This window comes from Delphinus delphis, chromosome 1 (genome assembly GCF_949987515.2).
Source record: "Delphinus delphis chromosome 1, mDelDel1.2, whole genome shotgun sequence".
Lineage (NCBI taxonomy): Eukaryota > Metazoa > Chordata > Mammalia > Artiodactyla > Delphinidae > Delphinus > Delphinus delphis.
This window is the reverse complement of record NC_082683.1, coordinates 63067491-63090220: the sequence shown is the minus strand read 5'-3', so window position 1 is coordinate 63090220 and position 22730 is coordinate 63067491.

Below are 22730 nucleotides of genomic sequence, written 5' to 3'. Positions count from 1 at the left end.
TGTTCATATTTCTTTCTTTCTGTGGACATTAGCTACTATTTTTTTTTTAACCCTGGCTGAGACATATCGGTATATTTTGTAACAAAAATAATTATAATAGTCTTGACTTCCCCTCTCTCATTGTCACTTTAATTTTCAATTCCCTTACAAATAGGTCAGGTGACAGCTCTATCACTCAAATACTTCAGCTGAGACAATACTTTTCTTATATCAGCACCACTTGCCTGTGGCCATGGTGATCTGGGACAGATTTATTATTTATTTCTGACAGATTATGTGTGACACCTTATTATATTTAAATATGATACTAGGGCTAGGTCTTTCACTGCTACGTTATCTTCTCCCCCTCCCACCTCCATGTTTAAAAAAAAAGGCAAAATGGATGATGAGGTCTATTTTCTGATAAACAATGAGTGATATTTGAAAGATGTTTTGTATTGAAACAGGTGGTAACAAATTAACTAAATGAGGAGAGTATTTGTTAAAGAGAGATTGAGAGAGTGAGAAACACAGAATTGTCATTGTTGCTTTTACTCTGGACAGAGGGGGTACATAGTGTGGCCCAGATTCCAGATGCTTTTTATACAAGTTCACGTGCCCTGCAGCTGTTACTTCTGTTGTGATTGCTGCATCACCTCCTGTCATTGCCCACTTGAAAGTGAAGAAATGGATCTAACAAAATGAACAAAACAGCACTCTCTGTGATTTACTTTGTTTGTGTTCTTTGGTTGAAATAACACAAATCACAGATCCCTTTTTTTCCACCCAGAAATGTGCCTCTCTTTGATATCTAATTATATGAGATTATAATTTCATCCAGAAGCTTTAAAATGCATTGCATATTATGAAAAGCAAGTACAGTTCATATTCAATTTGACTTCTTCATACATTTTTAAATATCAAAATGATTAGGTTAGATTTAGGACCAATTCCCTGAGAAAGTTCATGATTAAAAGGCTCAGTTAGTCCCTGGCCATGAGATTATCAAGCAGTCAACACACCTTTAGAATTTTTTGAAGAAAGAGGAAAGAGGTCACTGCTCTCTGCCTTCTATATTGCCAAACTGATGTGTACATGGAGTTTGGGTAATATAATACATATTCATGCTGACAGCTAATTTTCAGGCTAATGCAATTCAAAGCAGAAAAGATAATGAACCCTAAAAAAACAGAATTTGTAAATGGAAATGCTGACAGACTCTTAACTCTAATAGCTGTGCTATTGGGCACCACAAAAATAACAAAGCTAATTTTAATGAAGAGTTGAAAGTAGATGAGGCATTTATCTTTGGTAATTATGGTGCTTCTTTAGGACTAATATCTAAATGGAATTTAAACCATTTAAATGACCCAAGGGAAGGGACAATCGTAGGAATAATTCTCACTCAGTGTGATTCCATAAGGGTTATATGTATGGGTATATTTCAAGAACATTTTATCCCATATGGAACTAGGCACATTCCAATTATAAATACACTATTCCTTTCTAACTTTGATTTGAGGAAGTCTGTTTCCAAAACAAGTCTAGTTGAAATTTTCTTAAATGATACTTTTTAAAATTAATTTATTTAAAACATTGTTGATAAGGGGGAAGATGTGTTACAAGCCTTGCTACCTACATACTTAAGCTTTCGGTATGTTTTGCTAAACCTAGATCCAGCATCTTGGTTGACATCCTTATGAGACCTGCCCTCCTACTCTGGGGGTCAGTTATATTCACGTGTGCTATAAATATCTGTTAAGAGCAGTTCATATACTAGAAAATATATTTAAATCTCTGGGAATGTCTGTAACATATTCAAATCCAAATACAGGTTTCCTCCTGTAGGAAATTTCAACCTAATCACAGAGGTGGAATACTACACAAAAGGAGAAAGAATCTCTATTACAAGCAAAGGCTACACTCTCTGTAAATGCTCTAGATCACTCGTGCTTATTTTTAAATAAAACTTTTATAAGTACTCTATTTGTGTGTGTGTGTGTGTGTGTGTGTGTGTGTGTGTGTGTGTGTGTACATGTATATCTAACAGACAGCATTTAGTGAACACTCTGGGTTCCAGGTTTTATGCTATTGGCTTTACATGAATTATTCCCTGTTGTCTTCTCAATAGTCTTAAAAAGAGTAGGTATTATTTTTATTTATTCAAAACACTGCTGAACATTTACACATTCCTTTTTCTCATTAATGAGAGAATTAGTGAAAGTAGAAATTCACCTACTTAATAAAGTCTTCACCACTTTAAGAATAGGAATTTCAGACTTTTGTGTAGACATAGCATCATTAATACCATCTTGTAGATTACAGAATATCTCATTAAGAATTATTTCCTTCGAACCACTCAAAAATCTGAGTTACTCAACTGAGTTCTTATTTTTTACTTAAATATATATGAGGAAAATGAAGCATAGAGAATAAGTGAATTTCTAAATCATTCGATGGCTAAGAAGTAGAAATGGGAATTGAACTTTATCGTCTATCTTTTTAAATGAAAATTTTTATTTTAGAGCTATTACAAATTTATAGAAAAATTGTGAAGATAGCACATAGAGTTCCCATATGCCCTGTCCCCAATTTTCCTTATGATCAGCATCTTATATCACTATGGTACATTTGTGACAACAATGAAGTAGTATTTATGCACTATTATTAACTAAAGTCTATGTTCATATTTCCTTAGTATTTACCAGATGTGCTTTTTATGTTCCAGGATCTCATTAAGGATACAACACTACATTATTTGTCATGTGTACCTAGGCTATGGCAACTTCTTATATTTTCTTTGTTTTTGATGAACTTGACAGCCAAAGATTACTACTTAGATATTTTGTAGATCATCTTTTTTTTAAAATTTAATTTAATTAATTTACTTTTTATACAGCAGGTTCTTATTAATTATCTATTTTGTACATATTAGTATATATATGTCAATCTCAATCTCCCAATTCATCCCACCACCACCCACTCCCCATTTCCCCCCCTTGGTGTCCATACATTTGTTCTCTACATCTGTGTCTCTAATTTCTGCCTTGCAAACAAGTTCATCTGTACCATTTTTCTAGATTCCACATGTATGCATTAATATACGATATTTTTTTTTCTAATTCTGGCTTGCTTCACTCTGTATGACAGTCTCTGTGTCCATCCACATCTCTACAAATGACCCAGTTTCGTTCCTTTTTATGGCTGAGTAATATTCCATTGTATATATGTACCACATCTTCTTTATCCATTCATCTGTCGATAGGCATTTAGGTTGTTTCCATGACCTGGCTATTGTAAATAGTGCTGCAATGAACATTGGGGTGCATGTGTCTTTTTGATAGATCATCTTTCAATTGAAATTTGCCTAATGATTTTCATAATTAGATTGGGTTTATGGATTTTGGAGGAGGAACATTAAAGAGGTCAAATGCCATTTTCATCATATCATATCAAGGGTACATACTATGGAGATGGCATATTATCATTGACATTGACCTTAATCACCTGGCTCAGGTAGTGTTTGGCAGGTATCTCCACTGTAATTTCTTCTTTTTCCTCTGTTCCATACTATACTCTTTGAAACAAACTCACTATGTAAAGGTTACACATAGGGAGTGGGGAGTGAGATTCTACATCCTTGAGAGTAGAGTACCTATATCCTATATAAATTATTTGGAATTCTTCTGCATGAGAGAATAATTCTTCTACTCCATATGTTTATTCAATCACTTATTTATATCAGTACAGATTTAGGGATATTTGTTATATATTTTAGGTTATAATCCAGCACTACTTTATTTTGCTGCTCAAATTATTCCAAGTTTGGCCATTAAGAGCAATTTCACTTGCCTCTGGCATCCCTTTGACATACCTCTATCAATGTAGTGTTGTTTTGTTTTATTGTTTTTGATTTGTTTAATTTGTTTGAGTAGACCCTCACTTTCTGGCACTACAGGATTTTCTAGGCTTATCTTGTATATGTTCTGCTCCAGTCATTGAATTAATCATTTTTTCAAGGACCCTTGGTTTTAGAAACCAACATCTGGGAGCTAGGTGTGCTTTTTGCTATCTTCTTATTTTTCATGTAGTCCAATTTCCATCAAACTGCATTTTGTGTAGCATATGAAGAGAGAGAACTATTCTATTATTACTGAGTTCCTCTGAAGAATGAGTCCATTATTCTGGCTTTGGAAACTTACTACTGCTGCATGCTATCTTTGCCTGCTATTGCTGATGCAATTTTGCACTATTACTTGATTGAACAATGCATTTGCATTTTGTGTCTCTACTTTACACATGAAAAAAAAAGTTCTTAATGATCTTAATAAATAATGTTTCTGAGGTCATATATATAGCTAATGGTTGAACATGAATTCAAACACAACACTATAGTACTATAGTACTACAATAGGTACTTCCTTGTTTGCAATTGAACTCATGCCACTATGGCTGCAATTAGTTTAAGAAATAAGTCTGGTTATAATCTGCCTTAGTTTCTGGTCTTAGTCAAAATGCTAGTCCTGCTTAGTCACAAGGCCAGTGAAAGCACTCCAGAGGAATGAGTTTATATTCCTAAATGAAAGTTAAATGAGAAGAGTCTAAATTCTTCATGTTTGCTGATAACATTAAAAGACTCAGCTTGGTCAATAAGTAGCTTAGTGGGATAATGCATTGCATATGTTCGTTAAATAGATACTAAATCCTACTATGTGCTAGCAATGCAGTAAGTAATGTTGATCAATGACTTTAGTATTTTCTTCTATGTCTAAGGGGATTTATCTTTAGAAAGGAAAGAAATACATTTGAGCAAATAAATGAAAGTGAAGAAAAAATTAAATGTATATACAATTGAGTAATTCTTCTTAGACTTTAATGTGTCTAAGAATCATTATGGAACTTCATTAAAATATATATTTTGTTTCAGTGCATTGGAATCTATAAAAGCATCACTCAACTACACTGAGAAGCAATGGTGTGGAGAATAGAAGGACACAAAGGAATGGTTAATTTTATGAGGAGAGGAGTCAGAAAGGTTACATAAGTGGAAAAGTGCATATTAGAGATAAAAAGAGTATCTGGATCAATGGAAAAAGAGGACCAGAATTAGGAAAATAAAGCATTTAAAAGTAAAGTATTAATTACAAAAGAGTTCCACCATTCATTTTGTGATATGAGATTTGGTTAGAGGATGTATATTTTTATTATATCATCTATCAAATTTGATATTCTAGATTATATTTTTTTCTTATTTTCTGACCAGATTTTTTTTAAAAAACACCAATTTCTTAAAATTCAAATGTCAAATCTTTTTTTCCCATGCCCTCACCAAAAGGTGAAGGGGTGTGTGTGTGTGTGTGTTGGTGTGTGCGTGTGAGTGCATGAGTGAGATGGGCTGTAGAAATCTCAAATGCACCTCTTCTGAGATAGGTTATGCCTCAATTCTTCAAGTTTATTTGATTGTATATAGATGAGTAGAGATTTGAAAGATCAAATTACTTTTTTTTTTTTTTTTGTGGTACGGGGGCCTCTCACTGTTGTGGCCTCTCCCGTTGCGAAGCACAGGCTCCGGACGCACAGGCTCAGCAGCCATGGCTCACGGGCCCAGCCACTCCATGGCATGTGGGATCTTCCCGGACCGGGGCACGAACCCGTGTCCCCTGCATCGGCAGGCAGACTCTCAACCACTGCACCATGAGGGAAGCCCCCAAATTACTTTTTGATGACAGATATTCTGTCTTTCTAAAGCATGATATTATTACTTTTAATTATATTTTTAATTTCCTGAATTCTAGAAATAGTTTCCCAACTTATTTCCACAGCTCATTAATTAAAAATGTGCGAGGATTGGGCAGGAGTTTTTCTTTCTTTTTTGTTTTTTTTAAGGAGAGAAATGTTCTCTTTTCTTGGCAGCCAGATTTCATTAACCTTTTATCTTTTAACTGTTCTTTGATATGTGTTCTATAAAACAAGCCGAATATTCCTTTTGAGATGAATTATTCAGTCAAAACAGTTTTGTTACCATATAATGTAATAAAACAGCAAGGTATTGATTTGGCATTGCAAATGAACTAGCTTTATTTCTTTTTTCATATTGTAATTTACCATATTCTATTTGTATCTACGCATGGATCTTGCAAGCCAATAACAATTTAACTCACTTGAGCTAGAGTTCAGTTGAAATATATTAACTCAGAAAATTGAAAAGAAATATATCAGATAGGTTTAAATACATCTGGTCATTAGAGTTCCATAACATACAGATGAAGTATATCTAGGAGAGACTCCAGTCTTCCAGCTGTGATAGAAGATGAACAAGATACCTATAAACATAAAAAAGTCCAAAGTTAATTAAATGAAAACTCATGCAGCACTACGCTGGATGAATATCTTCAAAACCAAAAGAATGGTGAGCTGGATAAAGGTGGCTTCATTGTTCAATCACCTATACATACCTATTGATACTTGAAAAGAGATTGGAACTGATTCTCACTGCATGAAAATCTTTGCAGAATTCACCTGGATAAAAATCCATCTGATTTTTTTAAAGTTTTTAAAATAAAATAACCCTGAAAAAAAAGTATATCATAATGAAGCCTCCCAATAATACTGTTTCATGGTCACTATTCACATTTACTAGAATCACACAAAAGAATGTCTTTTGTCACTTACTAAGGTTCACATAATACTTAAAGTATGAGATCCCAGACTCTAGAATCATAATTTGTTAGTTCAAAAATCAACTCCATTAATATTATTGGACAAAGTATTTAATTTCTACAAGCCTTGGCTTCTTCATTAAGTTAGGGAAATGAACACCTACTACACAGGGCTATTTTATGAGAAGACTGCATAGGATAAGTGAATATTGAGTTCTTAGCACAGTGCCTGGAATGTACAGTTTTATTATTATCATTATTGTGTTAATCCAATTGCTAGATGCCTTTGCTCAATTTTTGGAGTAAATGTTATCTGTTGATATTTCAGTTCTGGCCTAAAGCTATTTCAGAAGGAATGAAAAATGTGGCTTCCAGTATCACAGAACATTTTATGTTTTCCATCTTGACCACTTCATAAAATCCCAAAGTTTCCTCTTGTTCATTTGCAAATCCTCTTTTGCTCCCCTCCCCACACTTCACCATCCCTGTCTCCATTATCACATAACCATGGATTTTATTTTTTGGTCACTCTACATTAGTTTGCATTTCTAAGAAACTTACATACATGGAAGCATACATAATATACTTCACTTTTCTGACTTCTTTCACACAGCATAATTATTTTGAGGATCCCCCATGATGTAGCATGTATTTTATTGCTAAGCAGTATTTCAGTGTATAGATATACCACTGTTTGTATGCCCATTCAACTGTTGATGGACATTTGGGTGGTTTTCAGTTTGGGACTATTATAAAAAAGGTGCTATGAACATTCATGTTCAAGTCTTTGTACAGACATAGCTTTCATTTCTCTTTGGGAAACACACAAAAGTTAAATAGCTGGATCTTATTGTAGATGTGTGTTTAAATTGTTAATAAACTGCCAAATTGTTTTCCAGTGTAGTTCTTAGGTTGATGAAGTTCCCATCTATTTCTACTTTCCTGAGAGTTTGTACCAGGAATGGATGGTGAATTTTGTCAATTCTGAAAAACAGAAGAGCTAACTTAAGAAGGCAAGGAGTGAAATTCTGGGAGTGAAGTCCTAGGATGGCAGGCACTATGCAACAGACCTAGAGATTAATCCATTTAACCTGGTGTAGGAGGATGGAAGACCCTGCAAAAAAGTTATGTAGAAATATTTTTTATATGTGAGAAGTTACATACATATTTTCATACACACACATATATGTGTGTATACATCTCAAATAATATAAAATAAGGCAGTTACAATCCAAGATAAATAAGTGGTATAAGAAAAAAATGTAATATCTTTGCTGTCTCTGCAGTGAACAATGTTTTCATATTCACCATGATATAAGCAATACCTACATTAAATTTGGTAAAAGACCTACAGAAAACACACAGCAAATTTAAATTTAAATTTATGACTTAAGAAATATGTAAGAGTATTAGCCTTCACAATGCAAAAAATGAAAGTGCAGTCGAATTTGGGAGGGAAAATTAGGTAGAATTGCTGAAAAGAAGGAACGTATGAAAAGTGGGAGTGGTAAGAGATACTAACTATGGCTATTGAAACAGGAAGAAACATGTTCTATACCCCTCAAAATTACAAAGATAAGCAATATTAGAAATGAAGTTTGAAAGATATGACTAGGGGTGATATATATTTTATGTATATATTATATATATACATATATACCATATAATTTCATTACATTCCTTATTAAACAGAACCTCATACAAGGATTAAATGCTAATAACACTTAATAGCAGCAGAGACAGAGAAAAATGGCAGTGAATTCTAAGGATGGAAAGGAATTCAAGATAATGTATCTACATTATGTCCACTTTTTCACAATGATACAAAGAAATAGGAGAGATTGCTGAGAAAATAAAATCGCAGGAAGAATTGCAGGAAGAATTCTCTAGGCCTACTGACACTCAGACTCTTAACTTGGAACAGTCCATCTAAGAAATAAAGGGCGAGGAAGTTTATCCTCCTTTAACTGCCTCTCAAGTTTCACCCCATGGGAAGTTAACTTTCATTATTACAGGTTTAGTAACCGGATCCCCATGGTAGCTCCTCCATGAGCCAGATAATACATTATCTGGTGTGGCATTTTCTGATATCAGATGTGGTGAAGGAGTTGGAGCTGGGTCTTGTGACTAGTCACATTCATGTGGCAAAACTCCAGAGGCCCACACAACATAGTTGGCTATGGTGGTGGTGACAGAGGGTTAAGCAGTTGATGATCTAGGAGACATGGAAAACAGAGAATCTCTGTAGTCAGCCTTTGGAGATCTAGCAGAAACAGAGAGGGGAGGGTGTATACCTTGACACTGTTTTCTGTGGTGGCTCCCCTTGGACTCACTCAATTGGAAGTCGAAGATGAAGGAAGCCCACCGATGCGGTCCTGTGGCATCAGAGTGAAGGGCAGGGAAAGCCTCTTGGGTCACAGAGCTGGGTGGGGGAGGAGGGAAAAAGGTGGATAGTGCATCTGATGGGGCAAATGGAAGATATCAAGAGCCGTTCTCATCATTTACTCATCACTGCTCTTTGATTCTTATACTATATTCATTGTATAATGAAGGTACCTGTAAAGGTTTTGTCGTTAACACTGACACCCTCAGAAATTGTCATTTGTTCTTCCTCTAACCTTCTTCTTTTCAGAAAAAACAACATTACACTGACTTTGCCTAACCTATAAAGAGCTTCTTTTTCTCCTTCACTATAATAATCCAACTTATTTTTTTAGCTAAGCATCAACAAGTTTTAAATGCATTTCCTTGATGAATACAAAATTATTTTAAGAAAAGACAATGAATAACAATATAATGTAGTATCCTGAGGTAGAGAATTCTGCAATTAAAATAATGAAAATAATATTTTCCTATGGGTTAGGACAATTTTGATGGTGGGGAAATCATGAAGGAGTATGTAAGGACCATTGTTTGGACTGAAATGAGCTTCATGATTTGTAATTGTTTTCTATATATATATATTTTATCATAATATTTTAAATAATAAACTAAATAGTTAATTTTAGATCCCATTGATGTTAAACTATAACTTCAGTTAATGCATTTTATTAATATTGGCAGGAATAATATCATTGTAGATGTTGTTACTTAATAGACAGATGGTTTATATTCTGAACTACTTGTATGACTTTGGGCAAACAATTGATCTTTCTGAATCTTGTCTTCTATAATGGGTAATATCTACCTCACACAGCTGTAGGATGAACATATTTTCTGCTAGTCACTACCCCAAGAACTAAAAATACAAAATTGAATGGTAAACACATCATTCAAATACAATATGGTGAGTGTGATATTATTCAACATAGAGGATAGTATGTGTAAAAACAGAAAAAAAAGGAAGGCATGGATAATATACCTGAGTGATCAGTCCTCCTAATATAGGATACATTCCTATTTGTACATAAAACGCTAAAAATTACGAGTATGTGGGATATAAATTTAGGCAGCCATATAATTTTTGCATACTTTTCTCTTATATAAGCATGTAGCATAATATGACCTCTGAAAAAATTATTTCATTTTTTCAGTCTCATGCTGCTAAAACAGTTCTTAACTATATATGGTTTCTGCATATTTCTTTATAATAACCTCATGGGAGCATTTTCTGCGTATTTCATTATAATAATCTCATGGAAACATTTAATTGGTAAGAAAACAGTTGCAAGAAAAACAAAGATGCATGATAGAGCTATTGACCTACATCAGAAACTAGTTATTAAAATATGTGAGTCATGGGCAAAGATTTTACATGAACCTGACTTTTGATTTCTACAGTGAATTCTACTAAAAAATAAATGTGACATATATGATTTCTTTTTTAATTGGAGTTAAAATTGCTTTACAATGATGTGTTAGTTTCTGTTCTACAATGAAGTGAATCAGCTATATGTATAACTATATTCCTCACTCTTGGACGCCCCCCATCTCACCCATCTAGGTCATCACAGAGAACAGAGCTGAGCTCCCTGTGTTTTACAGCAGGTTCCCACTAGCTATCTATTTTACATATGGCAGTTTATTTATGTCAAAACTAATTTCCCAATTAGTCTCACCCTACCCTTCCTTACCCCATATCCACATGTCTGTTCGCTACATCTATCTTTCTATTCCTGCCCTACAAATAGGTTCACTTGTATCATTTTTCTAGATTCCACACATATGCATTAATATATGATATTTGTTTTCCTCTTTCTGGTTTACTTCACGCTGTATGATAGACTCTAGGTCCGTCTACCTCACTACAAATAACTCAGTTTCATTTCTTTTTATGGCTGAGTAATATTCCATTATATATATGTACCACATCTCTTTTATTCATTCATCTTTCACTGGACATTTAGGTTCTTTCCATGTCTTAGCTATTGTAAATAGTGCTGCAATGAACACTGGGATACATATGTCCTTTTGGATTATGATTTTCTCAGGGTATATGCCCAACAGTGTGATTGCTGTGTCATATGGTAGTACTATTTTGTTTTCTAAGGAACCTCCATACTGTTCTCCATAGTGACTGTATCAATTTACATTCCCATCAACAGTGCAGGAGGGTTCCCTTTTCTCCACATCCTCTCCAGCATTTACTGTTTGTAGATTTTTTGATGATGGCCATTCTGACCAATGTGAGGTGACACCTTATTGTAGTTTTGATTTGCATTTCTCTAATAATTAGTGATGTTGAGAATCTTTTCATGTGTCTCTTGACCATCTGTATGTCAGATCCAATGCAATCTCTATCAAACTACCAAATGGCATTCTTCACAGAATTAAAACAAAAGATTTTACAATTGGTATGGAAACACAAAAGGCCACAAATAGCCAAAGCCATCTTGAGAAAGAAAAATGGAGCTGGAAGAATCAGGCTCCCTGACTTCAAACGATACTACAAAGCTACAGTAATCAAGACAGTATGGTACTGACACAAAAACAGACATATAGATCAATTGAACAGAATAGAAAGCCCAGAGATAAACCCACACACATATGGTCACCTTATATTTGATAAAGGAGGCAGGAATGGAGAAAATACAACCTCTTCAATGAGTGGTGCTGGGAAAACTGGACAACTACATGTAAAAGAATGAAATTAGAACACTCCCTAACACCATACACAAAAATAAACTAAAAATGGATTAAAGAGTAAATGTAAGATCCAACACTATAAAACTCCTAGAGGAAAACATAGGCAGAACTCTCCATGACATAAATCACAGCAAGATCCTTTTTGACCCACCTCCTAGAGAAATGGAAATAAAAACAAAAATAAACAAATGGGACCTAATGGAACTTAAAAGCTTTTGCACAGCAAAGAAAACCATAAACAAGATGAAAAGACAACCCTCAGAATGGGAGAAAATATTTGCAAATGAAGTAACTGGCAAAGGTTTAATCTCCAAAATTTACAAGCAACTCAATATAAAAAAAACCCAAATAACCCAATCCAAAAATAGGAAGAAGGCCTAAAAAGACATTTCTCCAAAGAAGATATACTGATTGCCGACAAATACATGAAAGGATGCTCAACATCACTAATCAAATCAAAACTACAATGAGGTATCACCTCACACCAGTCAGAATGGCCATCATCAAAAAATCTACAAACAGGGCTTCCCTGGTGGTGCAGTGGTTGAAAGTCCGCCTGCTGATGCAGGGGACATGGGTTCGTGCCCCAGTCCGGGAAGATCCCACATGCCATGGAGTGGCTGGGCCCGTGAGCCATGGCTGCTGAGCCTGCACGTCCGGAGCCTGTGCTTCGCAACGGGAGAGACCACAACAGTGAGAGGCCCCCATACCACAAAAAAAAAAAAAAAAAAAGAAAAAGAAAAATCTACAAACAGTAAATGCTGGAGAGGGTGTGGAGAAAAGGGAACCCTCTTGCACTCTTGGTGGGAATGTAAATTGATACATCCACTATGGAGAACAGTAAGGAGGTTCCTTAAAAAACTAAAAATAGAACTACCATATGACCCAGCAATCCCATTACTGGGCATATACCCTGAGAAAACCATAATTCAAAAAGACACATATACCCCAATTTTCATTGCAGCTCTATTTACAATAGTCAGGACATGGAAGCAACCAAAGTGTCCATCAACAGCTGAATGGATAAAGAAGATATGGCACATATATACAATGGAATAGTACTCAGCCATAAAAAGAAATGAAATTGAGTTATTTGCAGTGAGGTAGATGGATCTAGAGTCTGTCATACAGAGTCAAGTAAGTCAGGAAGAAAAACAAATACCATATGCTAACACATATGTATGGAATATAAAAAATAAATAAATAAAAATAAGTGTTTCTGAAGGACTTAGGGGCAGGACAGGAATAAAGATGCAAACGTAGAGAATGGACTTGAGGACACGGGGATGGGGAAGTGTAAGCTGGGATGAAGTGAGAGAGTGGCATAGACATATATACACTACCAAACGTAAAATAGCTGGTGGGAAGCAGCCACATAGCACAGGGAGTTCAGCTCGGTGCTTTGTGACCACCTAGAGGGGTGGGATAAGGAGGGTGGGAGGGAGATGCGAAAGGGAGGAGATATGAGGATATATGTATATGTATAGCTGATTCACTTTGTTATAAAGCAGAAACCCACACACCACTGTAAAGAAATTATACTCCAATAAAGATGTTAAAACATAAAAGAAAGCCTAGAGATAAACCCAATGACATGGTCACCTTATCTTTGAAAAAGGTGGCAAGAATATACAATGGAGAAAAGACAGCCTCTTCAATATGTGGTGCTGGGAAAACTGGACAGCTACATGTAAACGAATGAAATTTGAACACTCCTTAACACCATACAGAAAAGTAAACTCCAAATGGATTAAAGACCTAAATATAAGACCGGACACTATAAAACTCTCAGAGGAAAACAGGGAAAACACTATTTGACATAAACCACAGCCAAGATCTTTTTTGACCCACCTCCTAGAGTAATGAAAATAAAAACAATAGCAACAAAAAACAAATGAGACTTAATTAAACTTAAAAGCTTTTGTACAGCCAGGGAAGCCATAAACAAGATGAAAAGATAACCCTCAGAATGGGAGAAACTATTTGCAAATGAATCAATGGACAAAAGATTAATCTCCAAAATATACAAACAGCTCATGGAGCTTAATATCAAAAGAACAAACAACGCAATTAAAAAATGTGCAGAAGACCTAAAAAGACTTTTCACCAAAGTGACCTAGGTGATTTTAATAATATGTACTTGCTACAGAGGTCAGGGCATCTGTCTTCCTTTAGAGATCTAAATTTAGATCAAAACATAACATTCATACTTCTTAGATGGTTATATTGGAAAAATTCAAACATTTTTAAATAAAAAAGACAAGAGGACACTTCATTTGTCAGTAGTGAGACTACTCTCATTGATCTGAGAAAAAGCTTACCTTCTGATGTTGTTTTGAATTGAGTTCTGGCACAGAGAAACCAAGAACTTTTCAAAAGTAGTATCTTCTGGGCTTCCCTGGTGGCACAGTGGTTGGGAGTCCGCCTGCTGGTGCAGGGGACGCGGGTTCGTGTCTCAGTCAAGGAGGATCCCGCATGCTGTGGAGCGGTTGGGCCCGTGAGCCATGATCGCTGAGCCTGCACGTCCGGAACCTGTGCTCCAAGTCTTCTGTAAGTAAAAAGAGGGCAAAGGAAGCTGGACAAAGTTTTGATGTGGCTGAGAGAAGTTTATACTGAAACTAACAATAACAATAATAACAACTATTAAAACAGATAGGAAATGTTTAATAAAGAAAAATTAATTCTATTTTCAAGGCATTTAAGAAACAGCTAAACTTAGTAGTAATTTTTCTATCAAATTGTTTTATTTGTCATAGAAAATGAAAAGGAAAAACATACATTGAGAAAAAATATTAACAATACAGATATCTGACTAAGGACTTATATTCAGAATATATAAAGAACTCCTATAACTCCATTTAAAAAACAATAAAAATGGGCAAAAATTAAAGACACTTTACAAAATAATATATAAGCATAACACATACACACATGAAAAAGTGACAAACACCCTTTAATCATCAGGAAAATGCAAACTACAATCACGATAATAGCACAGTAGATCCACTAAGATTGTTAAATATAAAGACTAATCATTGTTGGCAAGGATGTGGAGCAATAGACTCTCCTAGACTGCTGGTAGTAGCAAAATGGCACACAGACTTTGCAAGACTGACAATTTCTTAAAGAGTGAAAAATAAATTACCCTATCACTCAGCACTTCTATTCCTAGATATCTAACCAAGAGAAAAAAGAAAAATAAATCTACAAAGTGACTTTAACTCCATTGCTTATAGCAAGTTTATTAATAATGGACAAAAAGTGAAAAAACAGGCAAACTATATCCTTTAACAGGAGAGTGGATATACAATTTAGAGCATACTTATACAGCAGTGTATTTATTACTCAGAAGACAAATAACAAACTACTGATTATTAAGATAAAGTAGATGCTGATTTTTTCAAACACTTTGTTGTCACCTATAATTTAAATTACATTTTTTCTTTGATCTTTTAATATGATATGTCAACACATGAAATTGTTATTTTTATAAGTTAAAAATGATCACACATTGGCAATTTCATGTTTCAACCTCTATGTCATTTTGGTAATTTTCAAACTATTGCAATATCCTTTTCTCCCTGAAATTAACTTTCTATGATAAAGCTTTATTTTCTTTCTAATATTTTGGAAATTTTTCTTCTTTCTCTACAGTATGAATAGTTTAGTAGTCTATGAACTCCCTGTTTATTAAAAGTTTTATATAACTCATCTGGGAAAGTGCCTAGTTTTACTGCTAGTTTTGTGTTAGTATTTCTTACTTTTTGCAGTTTCTTTATTTTCTTCTGTAAATTTTTGTTACTATATTTTATCATAACACCATTCATTTTATCCAGATCTTTAAATTTAATAATCACACACATACAAAAAGTCTCAAATATCCAATGTCTTTGTTATCCCACAAGTAAACTTTCATTTAAAAGCATTGCTTTATTTCAATCAGTAGTAACAAGTGACATTTGTCAATTAAGCACAACATCTACATTTTTAGATTATTCAGTCTTTTTTTGACTAACTACTCAGTCAGTTTACAGTCTTACTTCTTTCCACCTAATTTCTCCACGAGTTAGCATTCCTGATACAGGAATCTTATGTGGTATAATGCCATTAAGGTAAGTGTCAGATCAGTTGTCATTCTGCAATGCCATCTGATATGGCATATACTGTGTCTGGTGTCTTCTGGGGCCTGGTAACTGCTCTATTCACCACGCAGACCTGCCCTTCTATCACTGGTGAAGCTTCTACCAGTGAGCTTCACTGGTCAGGTAGGTCATTGCTAATAACCATGTACAGCTCTGCCTCCAGGGTCTGAGTGGCTTTAAAATTCCATTGATGACATTCTTGCTCCTCTTGAGAACTACAGGAACGTTTTTTATCCTCTCTTATGCAGTGTGGGATCTTAAGAAAACTGAATGACTGGGGGTTGGTCTCCCTCCTTAATATGCACTCTTCCTCATTTAACAACTACCTAATTTTTATTTAGCTTTCAAAACTGATCTCAGGAAGCCTTTGATTATCAACTGTTTCTTCTGTCTGACAGTTAATCACTGTGATTTCATAGTGACTTGTGAATACTTTGGCAATGTTTTTCTAATAATTTTCATCATTATCTTAAGAAAATAGTGTGTTTCTTATTATAATTGTTTATTATCAGTTTCATCTGATTAGAATGTAGTCTCCACCACAAGCGTAAACGTATTTTTTACATTTTTTCTGCTGCTCTACTCCAAGCCTGGAACATGTAGTAAGGATTGAACTAGTACTTGTTGAATGTATTTGTCTCTTGTCTAACTTCCTTACTAGACTGTGTTTTTTGAGCCATGGACTATCTTTTTCTTTGTTATACCCCTCATGATTAACAGAATGTCTAATGGTGGATACTCAGTCAAGTATTATTGAATAAATGCTACAACACAGTCTTACCTCATTAAATTAATTACAAATTAGCAGTGGAAAAGAATGAACAGAAAAGCCTATTTGAAACCTTAGTCTAGAAGTAGGCCTTATATGTCTATGGCTATACCACCCTGAACACGCCCAATCTCATCTGATCTCAGAAGCTAAAAAGGGTTGGGCCTGGTTAGTACTTGGATGGGAGAAGTAGGTCTTATTCTATGCAAGGCCTTTCTTGAATTTTCCTACAGAATTTAGCCCTCCTAAGCTTATGTGATTGCATGTATCACATTTAATTGAAATTATGCATTACATTTATCTTCCTTATTAGATTTTGAATCATTTGGGACAAGAATCGTATGTTATTAATCTTTGTTATTAACATCTTTCAGTGTCTTTCAGAAAAAAAATAAGGAATGTTGAAAAGAAAAATTGTCCACAAACAGGTGTGTTTTGAGGTTTTCCAATTCATTGAAGGGAAGGTATATTTTTCATTAAAGAAAATGATCTCCTAATGGATAGAGAAAACTATGTAATCATATTATCTTAATGGTGGAAGAAACTTAAATTAGCTGGCTAGAATGACTAGGTTTAATGCATACTCTTAATGAGACTGAGGGCTTCTGTATGTGAGCTTTCTTTTCTGGTTTTCTGTTGTTTCAGGATCTCAGTTGTTTCCTTAATATGAGATAGTTGTAGTTTGAGACAGCATTGCTATTTTCTGGGAAGAGCTCTTTCTTGGATTATTTAACCTCCCTGAAAACATGGGACATGTTTTGTTCATCATTGTAATATTTGTGTTTAATAAATGCTTGATGGGTGGATGGATGCATGGATGAATAATAGATGAATTAATGAATAGCATGTGACCTCAGGCAAGTTAATTTTCATTCTATGATTCTTTGATTTCCTCTGTAAATCATTTCCTTATCCATGGTTCATTCTTCTAACCCTTGATATTTTACCGCTAATTAATACCTCAACCTCGGATCACTAAAAATATCTTTTCTAAATCATATAGTATGTGGTCATTTAATTATTAGAGTTGTGTAAATAGTTAAATATTACCACCCATCAATGGATAATACATTTAACATTGTAATACATATTTTTATTTTTTATAAAGCAATTTCTCCTATATTATTTTACTTAGCCTTTAAAAATATTATAAGCTAAATATTGTATCCATTATATATATAAAGATAGAGTCAGACAGGTCAATTTCCTAGAGAGAAGTTCTGTGCACGTTGTTTAAGCTTGTTAAAATACAGATTTCTTGTGAAGAGTAAAAGATAAATCTTGAGACATGAATAATTAGAAAAAAAGGAAGGGGATTGTTAATGGAGTCTCTAACTCAATGAAAATATTCAATTGAGGGTAAATGTCAAATTGAAGATGAATTTACCATAACAATACTTGAATTTCTCTCATTCTGCTTGTCAAGTGATCAGATCCACTCCCAGAGGATGCAGAATCAGTCAAGAAGCTAATCCAAATCAAAAGAAGTCAAATTAAGTGGAAATATACATAAACAATTTGGATCATGGGGTCATAATAATAGAATTTAAAACAAGACACCTTCTACTTCAGATTCAACACTTTTAAAATTTTTATTTAGGCAGAGGAACTAAGCTGTTATTTACGTCAAACTTTGAATGCCCTTATAAGTTTGTGATAACTTTATGTGCTAATTGATGTGTGTCAATAATTTTACAGTAATTAGTTTGGACTCACATAGCCTTGGTGATTCTGGAGTTGGTAGCATCTAAAATTAAAGAAGATTCTTACAATCCAATGTTTTTGTCCTCATTGGTAAGAATATCGGTGCAAATGGGACCAAGACTTGCTTTGATTTCTGTGTGGATCAGTCAACTTTTGTCTGTTCTATCCCACTACCACATGATCCTAAAAGCACCCTGCAAAATATCTGACATATATTAGAAAAATAATAAGTACTTTTGATTCGAATTAAGTTTAATTCAATTTGAGATCTTGTATATATTCAACGCCCTCTGTAACAGGATCATCAAGAACCTACTTGTATTACCAAATCAATTTAAAGCCTTGTCCTTATATAGCTATAAAATACATGATCTCAGCATCTAAAGAGAACCACAATTTCTATTTTCATTTTATAAGCATCTTGTAGTCAACCACAACTACAAAGGTAATTAGTGTAGAAATTGGGTCCAGCCCTAATCTCAGGATTATTAATTCTCTTATTTTAGGAAAAAAATCAATGTACCTAGAAATTGGTTATACAGAGAGAAGAGTGATAATCTCCAAAGCATGTGATTTAAATTTTGAATAATTTCTTTTAGAGTTCTTGTCTAATAATAATTATATTTCTGAGATAGTTCCCACTGATTTCAACACTATTCAAGTTGACTAATTCATTCAAAGGGAATGTTAATGGAAGGGAAGAACTCATTACAAATAAGCCTCAATACCTACTGTACTGATATAAGAGCAAATTTTGAGGTTGAGGCCTAAAAACCCGGAGCAAAATGTTTTCATATCTGCAATGTATTATTATCCCAATGTTGCAAAGAATTAAATCATAGACATATCATTTTCCTTTGAATTTCAAAGATTTTATCTTCTTCTACTACGGTGTAAGTTTCAAGATCCTTAGCCATAAGATGTCTCCTTTATGTCAATGACAAATACAGCCCAGAAGCTAACATTAAATTAGATTGTAAAATTATCAGAAAATTGGTAAACTCTTTGCATTCAATTAATATCTCAGTGTGATATAAAGAAAAGGATTTGGGTTTTGGGAAAAAAAAGATTGTGGTGTGAAGCTCAAACCTGCTATAAATATATGTATTATATTTATATAATATTATACTATATTATATATGCTATATATATATTTAGTATAGCTTTGAGCAAGGTCCTTAAATTCTTCACTTCTCAATTTCATTTTCTTTAACACTAATCTAGTAATATTTTGCAGAGTTGTTCTAAGTACTAGAGGAAAGCATACTGCAGTAAAAGCATTGGCTACATGGTAGATGTGATATTCAGAATTCACTCATTCATATCTTCAACAAATATTTACCAAGCAATTAGATATTCCTAACATTAAGTTTGGAATTTATATTAATGAAAAAAAGACAATGGCCCTATGCTGAGGAAGCTTATATTCTTGTTTGGAGAACACCAAAATGACAAATAAATATGTACAATATTAAGTGGGTTTTGAGGACTAAGGAAGAAATAAAGTAGCAAAGAGGTCGAGGAATGCCAGTTTGAAGAGAAGGAAGACCTCTCAGACAAGGTGATATTGGAACAGAGACGAGAAGGATTTGAGGGCATGAGAGAATAGGATGTTTTCTGGCAGAGGGAATAGCAAATGCCAGACCCCTGAGACAGAAGCATACTTAGTGTGTTTAAGCAACAGTGCGGAGGCCACTGTGAGTGAGCCAGAGCAGCAACATGCAGTGAAAGAGGTAAGAGACTAGCTATATAATATCTTGTAAACCACTTTAAGGGGTTTGGGTTTTACTCTGAGATGGAAAGTTATTGGAAGGTGTAAGGAGAGGAGTGACATGATCATTTTGAAATTTTAAAAGGATAATTCTGTCTGCTGAATTGAGAACTGATATAGAGAGGCAAAGGCAAAGGCAGAAGCAGTTAGACTTGTCAGGGAATCAATATCCCTTATCTTGATTAAAACATTCATTGTGTTGGAAATTCATTATTATTTCACCAAACTGAATATAATAGGGATGGTGCAGCGTGGCAGAAACCCATGTGCATATATCACATCCCCTTCTGTATTGCAGCAACACGAGTCCAATTCTTAGAACATTTAATTCAGCAATTGTTTATTGACTGTCAGCTTTTGAACTGTATTACTATATTGAGTAGCATTGCAGAAAGAACTCTCCAAGAAAGCTTTTCTACTTAAAATGCCTGTACTCTCATTCAAGTTAACAAACATTACTGAATGTCTAATATGAGTAGATATCTGTGTTCACAGCAGGGGAGATGCAAAGGGCATGTTCTCTGCCATCAAACAGCCATCTGAAATAATGTTTATGAAAAGGAGGTAGCATGAACAATATTCCTGAATCAATATTAATTTAGAAATTGTACATGGAACATAACAACTGTGAAAAAAATTCTCTAGGAACCAAAAAAAAAAAAAAAAGGAAGGGGAAAATAAGCCAAAATGATAATGCCATATTTGAGTAATGGGAAAATAAAACTGTTGCTGGATTTAGTTTTTCCTTTATTTTTATTTATATTTGGAAATATCTTTTTAAAAATGTCACTGTCCAAATGTCTTAAAATGAAGATGCATCTACCTAATCCATCCAATATGGTAGATTAGGTTATTCTGACCAAATTTTCTGACAGAAAAAAAGTAAAGTTTAGTACACATTATAAAAGGTACCCCCTAAGAGCTTTTAAATGTCCTACCAGGAAAAATCTGATGGAAAGTAGAAAACCAAAAGTGTTACTTAGCCTTAAAAGTGAACTACTTTTCTGACCTAAGAAAATTTTCTAATTCTGGAAATCTTTGAAGACCTATCAGGAAAAGAAGTGTAGATTCAAAGGTCAGCAGCTTTTAAGTTAATGGATTTAACAAGAGACCCTCCCCACATTTACTTAGAATTTCAAAGTCAAATACACTTGATAAAGATGCCCTCAACTCATTCCAAGAGGAGGGTAATGAAGGTTGTTTTGGCAATAGACAGCAAAGGGAAAAAAGGTACAAGCATCTCAGATATTAGAATTACCTGAAATAAAAAAAACTTTTCAGACATAAAAATGCTGAAGACATTCAAGACAAGAATACCTGCATTATAAAAAATGATAAAGTAAGTCCCTGAGGCAGAAGAAAAAGGCTACAGGCTAGAAATCTGGATATAAATAAGGAAATGAAGAGCACTCTAGAATGGAATATTACTTAGCACTAAAAAGAAATGAGCTATCAAGCCATGAAAAGACACGAAGAAACTGTAAATGGATATTACTAAGTAAAAGAAGCCAACCTGAAAAGGCTACATGCTGTATGATCCCAACAATATGACGTTCTGGAGAAGGCAAAACTATGGTGACAGTAAGCATATTAGCTGCTGCTGGGGTTGTGGGTGGGGAAGGATGGTTTTGCAGAGGAGAAAGGATTTTGAAGGCAGTTAAACTATTCTCTATGATACTACAACGGTGGTAACATCATACATTATAACTTTATCAGATTGTACATTTGTCAAAACCCATCAGATGTACAACACCAAGAGTGTACCATAATATAAATTACAGAATCTGGGTGTTAATGATGCATCAATGCAGGTTCATCAATTGGAACAAAGGTACTACTGTGGTGCAGGGTGTTGATAAGGGAGCGTGTGCCAAAAAAAAAAAATATATATATATATATATGTATGTATATATGCATATATATAATTTATTTTCATTATTTATTTTTACATTTTAAATAAAATATATTTTATAATGTTATATATTTTATTATATAGCATATATAATACATACATAGTATATAGATCCATTTTCTAGGGATGACCTTTTATAATGTTTTATAATGCCAACTCCATGGACAATTGTGGATCAAGTTAAAATGTGACTATTTTTAAGTATAGTATGTAAATCTTATTATGGAAATCTTTCTGCTTGCAATGTCTCCTTGTGAGACTATACTCAAATTATATTCACAGATATAAAATCTTTTTTCCTGTACCGACATCATCAGTGAAGCACTGGTATCAAAATTATTTTCTATAGCCACCTGTAGCTGTGGCCAGCATTATTTCAGGGATTTGGGAATTCTAAACAAGATAAACTCAGATAAAGGGTACACAATGTGAATTCATAACCATATGTCTACGTTTGGATAAAATATTGAATAATGGAATATAAAACAATACATATTTTAAAGTAGTTTTGACTGTCAAAGTAAAGACTTAGAAGTACTTTTGTTAAAGACAGATGTAACAAGTTTGCTGGGAGATGTTTTATCCCTCAATAGAAGGCTATACCAGTATTACTAAGCAAATACATTAAAAACGACAATAAATACGATGCTATGTGCTGACAATATGGAAGTCTTTCAAACGCACATTCTAGAGGAAAAAGAACACCCTT